Consider the following 20,044-nt stretch of genomic DNA (forward strand, 5'->3'; position numbering starts at 1 on the left):
ATGGTACTAATGTCAAGAAAAATAAATAGTAAATCAGAGGCAATATGTTTCACATTTTGAATGCCTACTTGCTAAAAATAGATTGATAGTACATTATATGAAGACCCTCCCCCAGACTCAAAATGAAGAAAAAAAATCACATCTTTTGAGAATCAAATTCTAAGAAATCTAAAGCCTACTATTAGTCTTTGTATTAACTTTATATTTTTCAAAAACACTAATTAAGCTTAAATCTAAATTTAGAAAGTACATCTTCTTTTAGGTTTATAAAGATCTACATTCCCTTATTGATATTTATGAGCAGTCCTGATCCACTGAATCAGAAGTAATCCTACACCTTGTGCTTCTATAGCAAGGAATTATACCATGCTATAATAACTTGTTTATACATTTTTTAAACTAGACTGTGAGCCTCTTGAAAAGAGAAATTATATTGTGTAAGACTGATGAATCACAGACCTGTAGCTCTGAAACAAATACTATATTATATGTTAAAAAAAAAAAAAAAAAAGAAGATAGTAGGAAGGGAAAAATGAAGGGCGGGATATCGGAGGGGGAGATGAACCATGAGAGACTATGGACTCTGAGAAACAAACTGTTCTAGAGGGAAGGGGGTGGGGGGATGGGTTAGCCTGATGATGGGTATTAAAGAGGGCACGTACTGAATGGAGCACTGGGTGTTATACGCAAACAATGAATCATGCAACACTACATCAAAAACTAATGATGTAATGTATGGTGATTAACATAATAAAATTAAATTAAAAAAACAAACAAACAAAAACAGAAACCTACCAAAAAAAGAAAAAATATTGTGGTAGGCCCAGAATTTAGCACTGAATTTAGGTACTGAATAAATATCTGATGAATTTAATCTATGAGTGAAAATGTTTAGTAAAATATAAGAAGTTTATAATTCTGTAGTATGTATCATTTCAACTTGTCCTTTTTTAACCAATTCTAAGAAAAAACTGTTATAGTGTTGTAAAAAATATTACAGTATTGTAAGCCAGCCTTAGTGGGACATCTCTCCAAATGAATTAACTTGTAGTCTAGGTAGAGCTTCCTTTCTTTCTTTCTCTCTTGTTTGTCATCTAATTCACATGTTTCAGTACACAATGAATGAAGTTTTTATTCTGAAATAAAAAGTGATTTTAAATTGTATTTTACCTGAAACATTGTTAACAAGCTAATACCCAATAAAAGAAAATCAATATTTTCAGCATTTAAGATAAATGTTTTCTAGAGGTAAGTTTTAAGTAATTTTCATTTACTTTCTTTAAAACAATGAAGATTATTTTGCCAAAGAAATAAATCCCAAACAAATAAAAACTTTGAGAATTTAGAGAGTTTTGAGAGTTTAGAGAGACTATTATACAGGTTGCATCATCTCACATACATTTTTCAGGCTTACATAACTATATTTTATTTTTAAAATGTTCAACTGAAAATGGTGTTTAAAATATGAGCCCTAAAAGGCATCCAAATTGGTAAGGGAGAACTAAACCTTTCACTATTTGCAAATAACGCAATATTATATTTACAAAACTCTAAAGACTCCACAAAAAAACTACTAGAACAGATAAATGAATTCAGTAAAGTCGCAGGATACAAAATCAATGTACAGAAATCTGTTGCATTTCTATATACTAATAATGAAGCAGCAGACAAAGAAATTAAGAAAACAATCTCATTTACAATTGCACCAAAAAGAATAAAATACCAAGAAATAAATTTAACCAAAGAGGTGAAAGACCTGTACTCTAAAAACTATGAAACACTGATGAAAGAAACTGAAAATGCACAAAGAAATGGAAAGACATTCCATGCTTACGGATTGGAAGAGCATATATTGTTAAAATGTTTATGTTACCCAAAGCAACCTACGTATTTAATGCAATCCCTATCAAAATACCAAAAGCATTTTTCACAGAACTAGAACAAACAATCCTAAAATTTGTATAGAACCACGAAAGACCCTTGAATAGTCAAAGCAATCCTGAAAAAGAAAAACAAAACTGGAGGCATCACAATTCCAGACTTTAAGTTATATTACAAAGCTGTAATAAACAAAACAGTATGGTATTGGCACAAAAACAGACACATCGATCAATGGAACAGAATAGAAAACCTAGAAATAAACCCATAATTATATGCCCAATTAATTTTTGATAAAAAGGGAAAAAAATACACAATGGGAGAAAGACAGTCTCTTCAACTTTCCCAACTGTAGTGTTGGGAAAACTGGACAGCTGCATGCAAAAGAATGAAATTGGACTACTTTCTTACACCATACACAAAAATAAGTTCAAAATGGTTTAAAGACCTAAATATGAAACCTGAACCCATAACAATCCTAGAAGAGAGCACAGGCAGTAATTTCTCTGACATCAGCTATAACAAATTCTTTCTAGATGTCTTCTGAGACAAGGGAAATAAAAGCAAAAATAAACTATTGGAACCACATCAAAATAAACAGCTTATGTACAACAAAGGAAACAATCAACAAAACTAAAAGGCAACTTATGGAATGGGAGAAGACATTTGTAAATGACATATCTGACAAAGTGTTAGTATGCAAAATACATAAAGAACTTATACAACTCAACACCAAAAAAACCCCAAATAATACAAATAAAACTGGGCAGAAGAGATGAACAGACATTTCTCCAAAGAAGACATATAGATGGCCAACAGACACATGAAAAGATGTTCAACATCATTCATCATCAGGGAAATACAAATCAAAACTACAATAAAATATCACTTCACACCTGTCAGAATGGCTAAAATCAAAAACACAAGAAATAACAAGTGTTGGAAAGAATGTGGAGAAAAAGGAATCCTTGTTCACTGTTGGTAGAAATACAAACTGGCACAACCTCTGTGGAAAACAATATAGAGGTCCCTGAAAAAGTTAAAAATAGAAGTACCCTATGATCCAGTAATAGCACTACTGGCTTTTTACCCTAAAAACACAAAAACATGAATTCAAAGGGATACATGCACCCCTATGTTTATTGCAACATTATTTATAATACCCAAATTATGGAAGCAGCCCAAGTGTCCATCAATAGATGAATGGATAAAGAAGAGGTAGTATATATATAATGGAATATTATTCAGCCATAAAAAAGAACAGAATCTTGCCATTTGCAAGGACATGAATAGAACTACAGAGTGAATGCTAAGTGAAATAAGTCAGTCAGAGAAAGACAAATGCCACATTATTTCACTCATATGCAGAATTTAAGAAACAAATCAAACAAGCAATGGAAAAAAAGAGAAAGAGATAAAAAAAAAAACCATAGAAACAGACTCTTAACTATAGAGAACAAACCAATGGTTACCGGGGGTGGGGACGGGGTGATGGGGATCAAGAGTACATTTATCATGGTTAGTACTGAGTAGTGTATGGAATTGTTGAATCACTATATTGTCCACCTGAAACTAATATAATGCTATATAAAACTACACTAGAATTAAAATTAAAACTTAAAAAAATTAAAAAGAAAATTAAAAAAGAAAAAATATCAGCCCCGTGTGCTTCTATTTTTATACTAATCCTTCTGTAGTTATCACCCACTCTAAAGTGGATGAAATTAGAACCCAATCTTCACCGCTTTTCTTCATGTAACTTTTTATGTCCTATAGGATATATGAATGTATGAATGTGGGGCCTTGTTGATATTTCAGGTGCAAAAAAGTGAAACCAAACTCACTCTGTTCTCCAACAATATTTCCTTTTCATCAGTTTTGCAATTTTCTTTTTTGCTATAAGAATAAACTTGAAACCATTTCTGCTCTTCCTTTCCCTTTATTCCTTTTATCTAATGTATCATGAAGACCTGTCATATTTGTTTGCTTTCATGTCTTCTGGTAATAGTATGCCTCTCTATTTCCACTGTCTCTATCAGGATTAGGCTGTCATTTCCTGCCTTGAAAGGACTAAATAATTTTCAATGATCCCTCCTAATTCTAGCACTTTATTGCTAATTGTTTTTTTTAACTCGTTATCTGACCAGATTGTGGATTATTGTACTCAACTACAACAGTAAAAATCCAGTTTAGTAGTTTTTAGCTAGAGGACAATAGAGATGAAACTGGAACAATCACTTAGTATTATCCACCAAAATAGATCCATAACCTCCATCTGTTCTGGCTGTACAATTTTTATTACATTTTCCTCAAATGCTCTTCATTCCAACTTGTCACTCGAGCACATATCTAGATCATCTTTCACAATTTTGTTAAGTGGTCTTCATACTGCAAAAAATCCCCTTCTCATTGTCCTATCAATCCAAAATTCACAAAATGCTGAACTCTTACATTCTCTAGGCAGTTTATATAGTGGGAGGAAACCAAAACTTGGTGTGGGATAGACCTCAGCTGATAACCATGCCACTCACTATCACATGACTTTAGACATGCTTCACGTTTCTCATTATAAAATGAGATTAATAATAATAACAAGAATAATAATACTTTGGCTTCAAGAATTTGTGAGGATTGTATGACATAAAGCATTTCATAAAGTGTTTAGTAGAGTGCATAGACTATAATGTTAAGTAAATAGTATTATTATTGTCACTGTTGTTATTATTATTAATTCCATTACATGTCCCCATTACTCAGCTCACATTTGATAACTCATCCCAGCATCTATTATTTTTAAAGATTTTATTTATTTATTAGACAGAGAGACACAGCGAGAGAGGGAACACAAGCAGGGGGGAGAGGGAGAGGGAGAAGCAGGCTTCCTGCTGAGCAGGGAGCCCGATGCAGGGCTCGATCCCAGGACCCTGGGATCATGACCTGAGCTGAAGGCAGACACTTAACAACTGAGCCACCCAAGCCCCCCCTCATCCCAACATCTATTAACTCAGCAACATTGAGCACTACACTATCTGGTATTAATTTTTCTCTAATTGTTTTGTATATTTGCACAATGATTTACTCATATGGGTATTAGCAGATAGGACTCTTAGAAGACATTACTAAGCAGTCATCAAGCAGTTTATTGTATGTTTTGATATTTTTTTAATTTTTTATTTAAATTCTAGTTAGTTAACATATAGTGTAATATTGGTTTTAGGAGTAGATCTAGTGATTCATCACTTACATATAACACCCAGGGCTCATCACAAGTGATAATACCCATCACCCATTTAGCCCATCCTCCACCGACCTCCCCTCCAGCAACCCTCAGTTTGTTCTCTATAGTTGAGAGTCTCTTATGGTTTACCTCTCTCTTTTTTTTTTTTTTTTGATATTTTTATAAAATTGAGAAATAATACAGAATGTTAAAATGGAACCAATATCATTATCAATATCATTATTTTTATTCTTTAAAACACGCACACATACACACACACACACACTCCAAGTAAACAGCTTACCTTAAGATTGTTCTGAATTCAGCTTCAGAAATGATCCAAGTTGGATATCTACAAATCAATAATTATGAAATTACAGTCAATTAGCTTGAAGATAAAGATGTTTTTACTTTATGATTTTTAACATTTTTTACAAAAAATTAGTTGCATTTTAATCCTCTACAAGTTTTTGTTTGTTGCTTTGACCATTGCAGTAAAGTTTTAGCATATTTTTAAAATACATTACAAAATCAGTAAACACTCTCAACTTAAAGGATTTGACTTTTTTTATTGTTTGCAAAGCCTATTGATGGTTCATAGCCCAAATATCCTCTTATTCACCATTACTGAACTGAACTAAAAATTAACATTTTAAATAAAACAGGGTAAGAACTGCTGAACTGGTTCCATTTTATGATACTGAACACTAGACTGGAATTTATTTTAGAGAAACCTGTATATACACCATATTCATCACACATATAGCGTGTATGCGTGTGCATGTATATACCATATATATGTATGCATATTGGTAGATGGCACACTAATAGTCATACACATACAAATTTAAGGGAAAAAAACAGGTAGATCTAAACATTTCATAGAGGAAGCCAAGTATTTGGGTAAAATCAACTGGATTAAATTCAACCTAGCTCAGGTTTTAAATAAACTGATATTTTGGTGATTTTAATAAAAATAATAGCAACAAAAATTGTGTGTTAAGTTTGATAGTTTATAGAATACTTTTCACATTCTTGTTCTGGTCTTCAGTAACCCTCATAGCCATAAATGTGTTCCCTCCTAAATACTGTTAGGGTAAACTTGGTCTCAATTGACACAGAGGTAATTACATAGAAAGCTTGTCCCATCAAATGCACATTCTGAGAATAGCCTTTCCATTTAAAATACAGACTATGTCATGTTTCCTCATAAATCAAACAGTTGTAAAATCTACCTATTCATATGGCTGAACCTAGACCTTTAGATCTTGCCTCAAACATCCCTCTCCCAGAATGACAGCAGATATTAATCAGATAATGACTCAAATCAATACATAACTATATACCATATTAAATGTCATGAAGAAGGCTCATATAGTACTTTGAGTGCAATGGGGATCCTGAATTGGTCTGAGGGAATAAAGGAGAGGAATAAAATTTGAACTGAGAGTTACTGGGTAAAGACAGAGCAGAGAGAGTTTCCATTTAGAAGAACTGGCAGGTGCAACGTACTAATGCAGGAAGGAGCGTGGCACTGTTGAGAAGCAGGAAGAAGGCTGTTCAGGTTAAAACACAGAAATGGAGTGTTGTGTAGGTGTGCGTAAAGTTGGCGAGGTTAGGCAGGGCCATAGCAGGTTAGAGGAAGGTTAGTTTTTATCTTACACACTACAGGAGGTTACTGCAAGGTTTATGCAGAGGAGTGAGGTAGTTAGATCTCCTTGAAGATGGTAGCTCTGGTGAGGAAAGAGAAAGTGGAGGAAGAGTGAATATAGGAACTGAGCAAAGGGTATTGTTCTAGTTCAGGAAAGAAGGATGGTGGCTTTGACTAGAATATTCGCAAAATAAATTGATAAAATTGGTTTGTTTTAATAAGTTTTGGGAGATAGATTATAATTAGTCTCTCTCACTTGAATGTAAGCTACATGAGGGCAGAGACTGCATGTTTTACTGATCATTATATTCTCTGCCACAATACTTTGCACACAGTAGATACTCCAAAAAAGTTTTTTTCATGAATGAATGGTAGGAAAAGGAGAAGAGAGTGGAGATATGACTTAGGAAAGCATAACTGTCTAAAGCTCAGAATAGAGATCTTGACTGGATATATAAATTTGGAAGTCATAGGAATATTGGTAACATTGAAGCCATGGGAGTGGATGCAGTATCTACAGGGAGAAAATAGCTTAATAATGATAACTGAATTTTTGCAGACTCTATGTATCAGTCACTGTTCTAAGCATTTTACATGTTACAATCCAGTTAATCCATACAATAACCCCACAAAGAGTACTCTGTTTTTTATCTCACTTTAAAGATGAGAAAACCGGGCGCCTGGGTGGCTCAGTTGGTTAAGCAACTGCCTTCGGCTCAGGTCATGATCCTGGAGTCCCGGGATCGAGTTCCGCATCGGGCTCCCTGCTCAGCAGGGAGTCTGCTTCTCCCTCTCCCGCTCCCCCCTCTTGTGCTCTCTCTCTCTCTCAAATAAATAAATAAAATCTTTAAAAAAAAAAAATAAAAAAAAAATAAAGATGAGAAAACCAAGGCACAAAGGAATTATATAATTTTCCCAAATTCACACACCTAGTAAATGGCAGAACTAGGGTATGGTAGGCAGAATTCTAAGACGGCCTCCAACATGTCCAACTCCTGGTGTTCACACCTTGTACAGTTTCTGCTCCTGTGTGGGGCAGAACCTATCCCCAAATGCGATGGGAAAAAATTCCCATGACTTAGTTATTAATAAATTGACTTTGAATTAATCAAAATCAAAAGGGAGATCCTTGTGGGCCTGGCCTAATCAATTGATCCATTTGAAGGAGATTGGGCCCTCCCTGACATCAGGGATTAAAAGTGTGAGAAGGCCTATGCAGAGGCCCACATGGTGGAGCATTGGGAGCAGCTTCTAAGAGCTGAGAATAGCCCTTGGCCAATAGCCATCAAGAAAATGGGGAATTCAGTCCTACAACCACAACAAGTTGAATTCTGCCAACACCAGTGAGCTTAGAAGAGGACCTCAAGCCTCAGATGAGACCTCAGTCCTAGCTGACTTCTCAGGCTTGATTTCAGCCTTTTGAGACCCTGAGCAGAGGACCCAGATGAAATCCATCCAGACTTCTGACCTACAGAACTGTAAAATACTAAATGAGTATTGTCTTAAGCCATAAGTCTGTGGTAATTTGTTATACAGCAATAGGAGACTAATAACACATGATGAAACCTGAGTAGTTGGTTTACATAGCCTGGGCTGCTAAAGTCTGGGCTACTTTGCAGAAGGCAGAAGAGGTGGGAAAATGAGAAGAGAGGCTAATAATGACAGAACCCTGAGGAATGCAGACATTTAAGAAATGGGCAGTGGAAAATGAACCAGCAAAGGAGACTGAAGACAAACAAACAAGCCAGGAAAGTCCAACAGAGTATGGCATTAGAGAAGCAAAGAAGGATCTGTGGAAGGACAGAGACTGACTGAGTAAGAGTGTACAGTGCCACAGAGTGCAAATCAGATGAGGACTGGAGAACATTTCTTGGATTCAATAAGATGGAAGATGGTGATATTGGCTTTCCCCTGGCCAATTAAAAAAGCAGAGTTGGCATTTTAGAACCCCTTTTGTTTTTTTAATTTATAACCCCTTTTGTTTTTTTTTAATGTGATGGGCTGGGGAGAAAAAAATATTTTCCAGACATTTTTATTATCCAATATTTTCATGCAGAAGCATTATAAACCTCTTCCTCAAGAATTAGACACATTTTGTTAATTACAGCAGGCTTGAAAAGTAAATCAATTAAGATGTTTTGTCACAAAATTGAACTTCAAGGATTAATATTTTTTTAAGTGACAAGGCAAAATTGCACCCAGTAGTATTCTAAAGAATATTTAATCTCATGAGCTGACTAATGAAAAATAGTAGAAAGAGGAGAACACAAAAGATAGCATTCAATTTCCAAAACTCATTTATTTTGTTTATACCACCACTCTAAGGGAAAGTTATTCTTTTCTCCTAAGAAAATATGAAATCAGATGCAGAAGCAAAATGTAAATAAGCATTAAGCAAATCAATAAAGATCCATTTTGACTATAATAGAGTACAATCGAGAAGACAAAGTGTACACACAGAGATAATTAAATTTATGACTTTTTATGCTGCTATATTCACCCTTTGATGTTGCTTTTGGGTTCCCTTGTACCAGTACTTCACTTTGGTGACAAATTTTATGGGAGGCAGGAATAACAATGACAACCCTCCCCTTATCCCATATAAAATAACAAAATAATAAGATTCAAACTACCTTGTTATTCCTATACATGGGGGGATATACTTGTCTCCAGTGGAACCCTCAGGAAAGGAAAGGAGAGTTTATCCAGGGATCTCTGACACATAGCCAACATAGCAACAGGGCCATGTTCAATGGCTCAGCCTGAACTGAGATTTAAATTTTCTATTTTGAATGATAAGACAGATGTACAATGGGATAGAGACCCAAGTGCAGGAGTGTAGTTTTAATGCATCTTCTGGTGGCTTACATGAAATTTTTCCTCCCTTTTTCTCATTTGAGGCTTTTGTCCCAGATACGGTTGTGAGTTCACCTGTTCCTAACACTTCACTCATGCACAGATGGCTTAAGAGTTCTGATAGAGTTATTGCTTATATTCCCAAGATTACCATTTGTTTTGCTGTTCACTTACATTTTAAGGATCTTCAATTTGTTTCACATCCAACTTATTTTCATGTATTTGGCTCCTACCTTTAGTTGTTTATGAACAAGCCAGCTCTTACTAACAGAGGTAACCTTACTAGTGAGCATATGACTGCTTTCTAGTGTAAGACAAATCTCGATTCATTAATGAGTCACACCATCTTCATAAAGAAAAGTGACTTTTATCATCCTGGCATAAAATTCTTTAAAAAAGAAAATTTCACTTATATGTGGAATTTAAGGAAAAAAACAAATGAGCAAAGGGGAAAAAAAAGAAAGAAAGAGGTAAACCAAGAAACAGACTCTTAACTATAGAGAACAAACTGATGATTACCAGAGGGAAAGTAGATTGGGGGGTGGGTTAAATAGATGATGGGGATTAAGGAGTACACATGTGATGAGCACAGGGTATTACATTAAAGTGTTGAATCAGTACATTGTATACCTGAAGTTAACTAACTGGTATTTAAACAAAAAATGTTAAAAAAAAAAAAAAAGAAAAGAAAAGAAAAGTCTACCACCCATTAGTGTGATCAGTCAGTCATTCCAGGAAATAGATCACATCTTCCTAGTCTATGAGTCCTGAACCTCTAACCAAAACAAGAAGCTTGAATAGAGTGCTTATTTTCTTTAAAGTCCTTCTCTTTCAATTCATGAAATTTTGAGATGAACCTTAAAATGAGGACTGGCCATTTTTTTCTCAAAAAACAAAAAAAAATACCACTCTCTGTGAAAATATAAGACAAAGATGAGTATGAGAAATCTTCTCAAATTTTACTTTATATGTTGGTTATCCTAGAATCATATTGTAGTTTCCCATAGAATTGACAACTAAATAAATTCTTGGCTGATGTTTCAGAATTTTCATCTCAAACATTCCAAATCCCTGATGGCCTTAAACTTCAAAGCCTAATCATTCAATTGATTTATTATAACTTTTCCCAGTTGGGATGTACAAGCAACAAGTCTTTCCAGTAGTTCCATGTTACACAAACTGAGACAGGTAGCTCCTCATCATCATGTTGTCCAACCCTAACTTCTTATAATTTCCCCCAAACTATGTTTTTCAAATTAGGCTGTATTTACTGCATGTAAATACTCCACACTGGCTTCCAATTACTTCAAATTCTGGTATATTTGAAAATGCTGTTTGTTTTAGTGAGCAGAGCTCCTGGTATAATAAGAGTAGAGAACATCTCTTTCATTCATATCCTTGTACTGATAAACTATAGTCCCCAGAGTAGGTAACTTTTTAAGCTTCACAAGACTATGGGTCTACAATGAATATAAAATATAGACAACACTTTGGTCTGAAGTCTTTTCAGAAGAAAGATATATGATCCAGATTTTAGGAATCCAGATAAAATTCTAACTTTAAACTCCTTATATTTGCTCCAAAACTACATTGACTTTAGGGAGATTTAGATTTCCAGTTAAAATGAGTCCTCATGGGGCGCCCGGGCGGCTCAGTCATTAAGCATCTGCCTTCGGCTCAGGTCCTGATCCCAGGATCCTGGGATCGAGCCCGGCATCTGGCTCCCTGCTGGGCGGGAAGCCTGCTTTTCCCTCTCCTGCTCCCGCTGCTTGTGTTGCCTCTCTTGCTGTCTCTCTCTGTCAAATAAATAAATAAAATCTTTAAAAAAAAAAAAATGAGCCCTCATAACAATGACAGGAGCAGAAACCAGAACTAGATTGTTTTAAACTATGCTTGTATCCTATTGTACTTTGATTTTAGCTCTGTGTTGATATCAGTGGAAATGATACTTTTAAAAATCAATTTCTTCTTTTATTTTTTTATTTTTTATTTTTTTTCCTCAAAGATTTTATTTATTTGACAGAGAGACACAGCGAGAGAGGGAACACAAGCAGGGGGAGTGGAAGAGGGAGAAGAAGGCTTCCCACGGAGCAGGGAGCCCGATGTGGGGCTTGATCCCAGGACCCCGGGATCATGACCTGAGCCGAAGGCAGATGCTTAACTGACTGAGCCACCCAGGTGCCCCCAATTTCTTCTTTTAAAAAGGGATTTCACTTCTGCTCCCATTTTCACTTAACTTTGGGGATCTACTGTATTGGATCCCAAAGTATTTCTTAACTGCTTCACAGTTAATAAGAGAAAAACTTAACTTTCATGACTTGACTCTAAAACACATTACAGGGGTGCCAGGGTGGCTCAGTCAGTTAAGCGTCTGCCCTTGGCTCAGGTCATGATCCTGGGGTCCTGAGATCGAGCCCCACATCAGGCTCCCTGCTCAGTGGGGAGCCTGCTTCTCCCTCTCCCTCTGCCTGCTGCTCACCCTGCTTGTGCACTCTCTCTCTCTCTTTCTCTCTCAAATAAATAAATAAAATCTTAAAAAAAAATTAAACATATTACAAAGAATGTATTAAGTGATGGCAAACTTCTGGGAGAGTGTACTTATAATTGAGGTCCAATCCATAGCTATTGGTATTTAGGACATTGGAAACCTTGACAAAAAAAAATAATAATAATAAATTTCTTAAGGGTTGCTATATATTTTTGTGCTTCATAAATAATTATACCTTCAGGTATATCTACATATCCAAACACTACCAGACAACTAGCTTTTAAATTATAAATCTCCTTGGTGGAATTCTTTTAAGTGGCAGGTGAAAAAAGGTGAGGAGGGTTAAATTTTTATTCATTTTTAAAGAATGAGAAGTAATACACAGAAGGAATTAAGTAATTTAAAAGAAACAGATGGGAAATTGTGTATTAAATAGAGTTTCTGAAGGATAAGTTGAATTAATTTGATATATATATTTTTTTAAGATTTTATTTATTTGCGAGAGAGAGAATGAGAGACAGAGAGCATGAGAGGGAGGAGGGTCAGAGGGAGAAGCAGACTCCCTGCCGAGCAGGGAGCCTGATGTGGGACTCGATCCCAGGACTCCAGGATCATGACCTGAGCCGAAGGCAGTCGCTTAACCAACTGAGCCACCCAGGCGCCCAATTTGATATATTTTAGTTAATGAACTTAATCTTTACAATAAAAATGATAGCTACTATTGAGAAACAATTATTTACCAAGTTTTTAACATACACTATTATATTAGAAATCTTGCAAAATAGGGATTATTTTCTCATGTGAAAGGTATGGTTTCAACCACTTGCTTTAATGAAAATAGGTACTAATAGAATTCCCCAAGTTCCAATCCAAATTTGTTTTCAACAAGGAACTGAGTCACTCACTCTGTCATCAAATAGATGGTTCTTCGAACTATTAAATGGGCTTTTCCCCACTATCACTTTTTAATGTCAAAAGAAGGGAAAAGATCAGTTCTTAAAAGCTTACTTCCTATAGGAAACATTTTCTAGGTAATGCCAGTAAAATCTGGTGAAAAGGAACAGGTTGTTCTGCCTTAGGGTTTTTTCATTTGTCTTGTTTTGTTTTTAATAAAACTTAAGGAACTGTATGTGTTTAGGCAGCACCGAGCTTTCCATTGTTCATTAATAAAAGATATTTTGGAAGAAAAAATAAGACTCACCATATTCCAGATCAATACAGTCTTTGTTTTTTTCTATGTGTAGACTTGAGCAAAGTGGAAGTTCGAGTGTGTTAATATTTTAAAAAGGTTGAAAAGGTAGGGGTCAGAAAACTTTATATATAAAGGGCCAGATGGTAAATATCTTATGCTGGCTGGACCAACAGGTCTCTGTCACAACTACACAATTCTACCATTGGTTGGTAGATTGGGAAAGCAGCTTAGACAATACATAAATGAATGTGTATGGCTGTGTCCCAATAAAACTTTATTTATAAAAACTGTACCTGGACTGGATATGGCCCAGGGCCTGTGGTTTGCTGACCCTGAATAGGAGAATAATAAAATACGATCATAACATGGAAATGGTGAAGCCAAGACATTTTCTCATAATGTGTTAAAAGCCTTCTCATTGCTTTGTTCAAATAGTTAGCAGCAACATTCAGGTATAAACATTAGGTTTTAGGCTAGACTTTAGTCGTGGAAAAATAGGCCAACTATTCCTTTAGTTCTTTTGGAATGTCCTCAAATGAAATATTCTCAAATACAAAATTTTTAAGGACTTATAGTAAGCTGTTAAAACCAACAGTATTTTCATCTCCTCTTTAGTGTAAAGAATTTCACAATTTGGCATCTTATAATGATGTGTGCCTTTGAAGGAGAGACTGAGAACATCTGCAGGTAAATTTGAAGTTTCTAATTATATATAATTTTTCCTAACTTACCCTAAAAACTCTCTGAAAGAGATAGTGTTATAAGTCACCTTTTATAGGTCATGAATATGAAGTTTAAGGTGATTTAGTATATTACCAAGGTTACATAGATACTAAACTATAAGGCCAGGATTTGAACAATGTAGTCCTATACTTAGAGCTACCATGTATGGTTGCGCAATTTATGCACCCCTTAGAACATAAAAGGGCATAGATCGTATAGATTTATATGTTTATTGTAGAAATTTTCCACAGGTGAAAGTAAATTTTATCTTACAAAATCAGTATTATGACTTTTTTAATGAAAGGATATATATTTTAGAAGCACCCTTTTTTGTAATTCACAATAATGTGCCATATATGACAGCTCCAATCCTGGGTTGACTCTAAAGACCTTGTTCTTTTACATTATACCAAATGAACTCAGTGCCAGGACAGCCACCTGGAAGGTTACAAAGAGTAAGGTCTTGAGGGAACTCCGTGTTCCTACACTGTATGTGTAACATTGTAACATTAGCCATTTCCCTGCCTTTAAGTCCTGGGAATCGTTAATTACCATGAAAACAAATATAGAGAATGAAAAAGGAGATAGGAATTAAAGATACTCTGAACATTAGAGCATGATTGACTAGATGTAGAAATATATTATTGATTAAGATTGGGAGATAGTGTCTGGAGGAAGAAGGAAGATGACTTATTTTTGAGGCTAAAAGGATACAGATGGTGGAGAAATCAAAAAGAAGTTGAAAATATGTACCCAAAGCTAAGATAGTGGTCAAAGCTAGAGTTAGGGATTTGGGTGTCATTTCCATAAAGGTATAAGAGCTAATGCCAAGAGAATGAGAGAACATAGGTGGAAAGAATCTAGGACTGGGAGAGGTGGAATCTACAAGATGAGCCACAAAATAAAAAGAAAGAAAAAGTGTGATCAGAAGAGATATGACAAATTAAAAATAGGATCACTGAAGCCAAAAACAAACAAAACATGTGTTAATGAAGAGTTTCATAAGAATGTCTCCTACTTCAAAGAGTTCTAGGAAGATGAGAACTGTGCAGAAATCACTTCAGCTGGCAATTCAGGAGTAACTAGTGAATTCTTCAAAGTCAGTCTCAATCCACTAGTAAAAGAAGGGGCTAGAATAGGGTGGGGGAAAAGGATGTAGAAATAGAGTGTGTAGACTATTTTTTTTAATCTAAAATTTAGAAGAAGGCAGAAAAAGAGGAAGAAAGGATAAAGATTTGCTTCATTTTTTTAAAATTTTATTTATTTATTTGACAGAGTTGTTTCATTTTTTTTAAAGAATGGAAGCTCATTGGAAACTTTTGAAGTTGGGAAATATAAAAGTGAGGGATAAATAAGTGACACTACTATATGTTATAGAAGACCCAAGAATCCCAAGTCAAAATAATTAGTGGCTGCAAGTAAAATCCTGTCCTGGTTCTATCTATTGTTTTAAGCAGCTTTATTGAGATATAATTTATATGCCATAATATTGACCCATTTTAAGTGTAAATTCAATGATTTTTAGTATATTTGCAGAGGCTTTAATCTTACATGTCCAATAACTGACATAATCATAAGAATTCTTAGTCTTGGGTGCCTGGGTGGCTCAGTTGGTTGGGCGACTGCCTTCAGCTCAGGTCATGATCCTGGAGTCCCAGGATCAAGTCCCGCATCGGGCTCCCTGCTCGGCAGGGAGTCTGCTTCTCCCTCTGACCCTCCCCCCTCTCATGCTCTCTCTCTCTCATTCTCTCTCTCAAATAAATAAATAAAATCTTTAAATAAATAAATAAATAAAATAAAATAAAAATTAAAAAAAAAAAGAATTCTTAGTCTTATCTGTCTTAGAGTATTGCAAGAACACAGAACCTCATCATAAGAATAGAAACATAAAACAAAATAATAGAGACACATCAGTGTGATGGGCTGCAATAAGATTACAGCTCATCATGTGGAATGAGGCAAATGCCCTAAATAGTTGCTTTTGTAGCCTTTACAATAGATAATTAATAAGCCACATTCTATGAATCAAGTAAGCTTTTGTTTAATAACATTAAGAATCTATCTAGATCCATAATTGACTCATAAAGTAACTATGCAGTAACATATTACCTATAGTACATTTTTGCCTCATATTGACCTCTTAGGCTTTTGTGTTTTGTTTTGTTTTTTTAATTTGTTCACTTGCTTGTTTTTGGTCATACATCCCAAGGCAATTTCATACCATTTAAAGTAGCCATTGTGTTAGTTCTTTGTGTTTAACCTCAATCTTGGGTTGTGAAAACTTGCTGGTGCCTACAAATAACAAACATCATGTAACTATCCCTTTCTGTAGTTTTTTGTGAAATTCATGAATTTAGATACTTGCATACTTGGTTTCTGAATGATTTCCAGACTTACAGCATATTCATGCTTTACCTAAATTGAGAAAAAGCTCTTCGAGTAAGTAAAAAATAAACAGTACAAAAATGAAGATTAACCATGGTTTACTCATAACATACCTACATATGTTACCCCCCGTCAGGATATCAGATTACAGAGATGTAATATATACTTATTTTATATTAAAAAATATAACAGAAAAAAAAGAATTGTAGAGCTAAATCTAAACCACCCAAGCTTCTAAGTAATTATACCTCATATCTAAAAATTTCCCCAAGTTAAGATCTAGAGAAGGAAACCTACCTAAAGACATATATGTTATTATATTATAAAATTATTATAACTATAATGTAAAATTATATTGTGTAAGACTGATGAATCACAGACCTGTACCTCTGAAACAAATAATACATTACATGTTAAAAAAAAAAAAAAGATAATAGGAAGGGAAAAATGAAAGGGGGGAAATTGGAGGGGGAGATGAACCATGAGAGACTACGGACTCTGAGAAATAAACTGAGGGTTCTAGAGGGGAGGGGGGTGGGGGGATGGGTTAGCCTGGTGATGGGTATTAAAGAGGGCACATACTGAATGGAGCACTGGGTGTTATATGCAAACAATGAATCATGGAACACTACATCAAAAACTAATGATGTAATGTATGGTGATTAAAATAACATAATAAAATAAAATTTAAAAAAATTATAACAATATGATAATATATATATTATTAAAACCATTTAATTGAACCCATTTGAATATGTTAGCTCTTTTTCAAATACAATATGTAAAGTTATTAAAACAAATCTCTCCTTCATATAGTAGACAAAGAAAAATAGCCACTTTCTTATTAAACATTAGAAAGAAATATGTAAGACTTACTTTGCTCTAACCTCTTTCTCATAAATTTTAGTAAACACTGATTTTTTAAAAAGCTAAAGAAAAGTGAAAAGAAAAGCTTAAAATTAGAAGAGTATAAATCTAATTTATATGTTTCTATCATAACAAAAAATTAAATAATAACTAAAATATATGTTGAGATGGAGTTAAATGTGTGATTTCTATAAGTATTCATGAAATTAAACTGGGTAGGAAGAGATGAAGTACTTTTTCAAAGCACTGACTTTATCATCTTTAGTTTATCTGTTAAAATTTTCACAGGAGTTGACAATCGCCATTAGTTTTTTCCTCCATGAAAGGAAATTATTACCAGCTCAAATGCATTTTCTGTAATCATTATTCAACTATATGTTGTCTTGTGAGATTGCAAATTTTCTCAGGGATGATAAAACTACTGACAGTAGTTTTTCTTCCTTTAATTTCTTCCTTTAATCATCCAAAAATGAATTATGGTCTTTGAAATTCTTCTGACACAATAACCATTACTGCCTTCTTAGAGTGCCATTCTAACCACACAAAACCTATACCACTTGGGAATCTTTCAAGCAACTCTTTCAAATGTAAAGCCCCTTCCATCAACAATCCTCACTTTTAGATCTAGTTTTGAAAGAAATTGTCCCATGTCCAAGTTGTTTTCTACTCACCTCTTTTCATTGATCAACTCAGCCCACCTACATCAGTCAAGTGTTTTATCTTACAGTCCTCTTGTTTTGCAATTCTGTGTTTTTGCTCATGAGATTCTTGCTACCTTCTGTAAAGTAGTATTGACTACTACTTTCCAATTACACTCATATAGGATGGGGATGGTTTTAAAACCAAAGAAGGAAAAAACAACATAAACATGCAAATCTGAATTGATAATGTTGAATATGAGTCAACACTAATGAGAGAGGTGAAAGGAGAATGCACAATAAAATTTCATCAGTAACTACAGAATAAGAATTTATGTTAAGGATAATAAAAATCATTAACAGAAGTTTATTCAGCTCATTCTATGTTCCACACACTTCTGGGTATTGCAAATACAGTGATAACCAACAAGAACAAGTCAAACACATCTTTGCTCCCATTGAGCTTAAATTTTAGGGAAAGGAGATACAAAGTGTGCTGATAAAAATAAGTGTTATGAAGATTGCATTTGATCAGGACCATATCTGAAGTCCTCTGTCCAATACTAAACACATGCTTCTGACAATTACAGATAAAATATAAATCATGTAACCTAATGTTTGCTGATAAGTAATTGAATTTGTTTGAAATTGTTTGTAATTGTTTTCTATCTTTGGGGCACAATTTGTTTCTTAAGAACAGAGATCTGTATCTAACACTTCCCACAAAGTACTTAGAATAGCAACATCAACAGAGCAGAGGTCAGAAAAATCTTTTTTTAAAGAGTTCTGAGCACTATCATAAAGCAAACATCTTTTTTTTTTTTCATTTCAGTTTTGATTTTCAAAGTCTCTGTAGCTTCCCACTGTGCACAACAGCACTTTTTTTTTTTTTAAGTGATAGAGTTGTTAACTTTATTGTGGACATTATTTCACAAATATTTATGTGTATCAAATTATTACATGGGACACCTTAAACTTACACAATGTTATATGTTTATTGTATCTCAATAAAGACAGGAAAAATAATTTCAAGATGATAACAGCAGAGCATAAAACTAAGCATGGCCTTTTCTGAGCGAAGGACTTTGTGTGACAGCACTGATGTCATACACATGAAGCTGGCCCTGGTTCCCCCTACAAAAACAAATCTGAAATAGGACCCCTTGTCACCATCTCCTCTGCTAACAACCTGGCCTGTGCTACTACCTGGGTTACTGCTCTAGGCTTTCAAGTGAAATCCTTGCACAACAGCACAAACTTAACTTTCTGAAAGTCAATAAAATGTATAATAAAATTATTTTCTAGGTTTAACATATATTCTTATCTTTTGAACAAATATAGCTTTTTTGCATGTGAGAGGATGGAAAAATATCTGAATCACCACTGTTCCAAGGGATGAATGTAAAAGTAAAAATTAAGTGCATTTAACCATACTGCTATTTTTTTTCAAATAGAAAGTGCCAAGCCAGTCACTGTCAAAAGGAAATAGGCTACAGGTTTACAAAGTGTTTTATCAGAAGTTTGTTTCATGTAAGTCTGGAATTCGGTTTTCTTAAATTCAGGTATTAATTTTCATGGAGTTAAATTTTTTAAAGGCGTTACTTTATATAAACATTAATACCAAAGTCAAGCAATATGGTGGCTACATTGTATTGATCTTTAAAAGAGATGATATTGCCACGGGGTAATGTGTAATGCACATTTGCCTATAGAAGATCAATTTCCAATAGCTTGTGCTAATACATACATAGAGATATACATCTATACAAATAGATAGACACAGATTCATAAAAGTATAGATACAGGATCTGTTTTGTTGTTAAATATTTTGACTTTCACTCAGATTATATATACACATATATTCTTAGGGAAGAGGAATCACTTAAGGCATAAAAATATCTATTTTGGCACTATAAGGTTTTTCATAAACTATGTAATTCATTTGAGTAAGCTGTGTGACTCAAAATTCCACAAGAGGAATACTTTTAGAACCTTATATCTTAGGTAGAAGAAAGACAAAATATTCTGGCCTGTTTTGACTAAGAAGAACATAAGGAAAGTGAGAAAGCAATCAAAGAAAGGCAGCACTACTGAAGCAGGAAAAGTGAGGTTTATCTGATTTTAGAACAATGACTCTCAACGCTTATTC

At 34.3% G+C, this 20,044-nt stretch overlaps 1 protein-coding gene across 2 annotated transcripts in view; it reads right to left on the reverse strand.

The window, feature by feature from the left end:
• Positions 1-20,044, reverse strand: part of CNTN1 (contactin 1) — a 362,269-nt gene that overhangs the window by 274,633 nt on the left and 67,592 nt on the right. For both annotated transcript variants that reach the window (XM_032420205.1, XM_032420204.1), the window contains exon 2: positions 5,400-5,447. The gene's annotated coding sequence lies outside the window, so the exon portion shown is untranslated. The remainder of the gene's footprint in view (positions 1-5,399; positions 5,448-20,044) is intronic.

Source organism: Phoca vitulina, unplaced genomic scaffold (genome assembly GCF_004348235.1).
Source record: "Phoca vitulina isolate PV1807 unplaced genomic scaffold, GSC_HSeal_1.0 scaffold23, whole genome shotgun sequence".
In the NCBI taxonomy this organism is placed as follows: domain Eukaryota; kingdom Metazoa; phylum Chordata; class Mammalia; order Carnivora; family Phocidae; genus Phoca; species Phoca vitulina.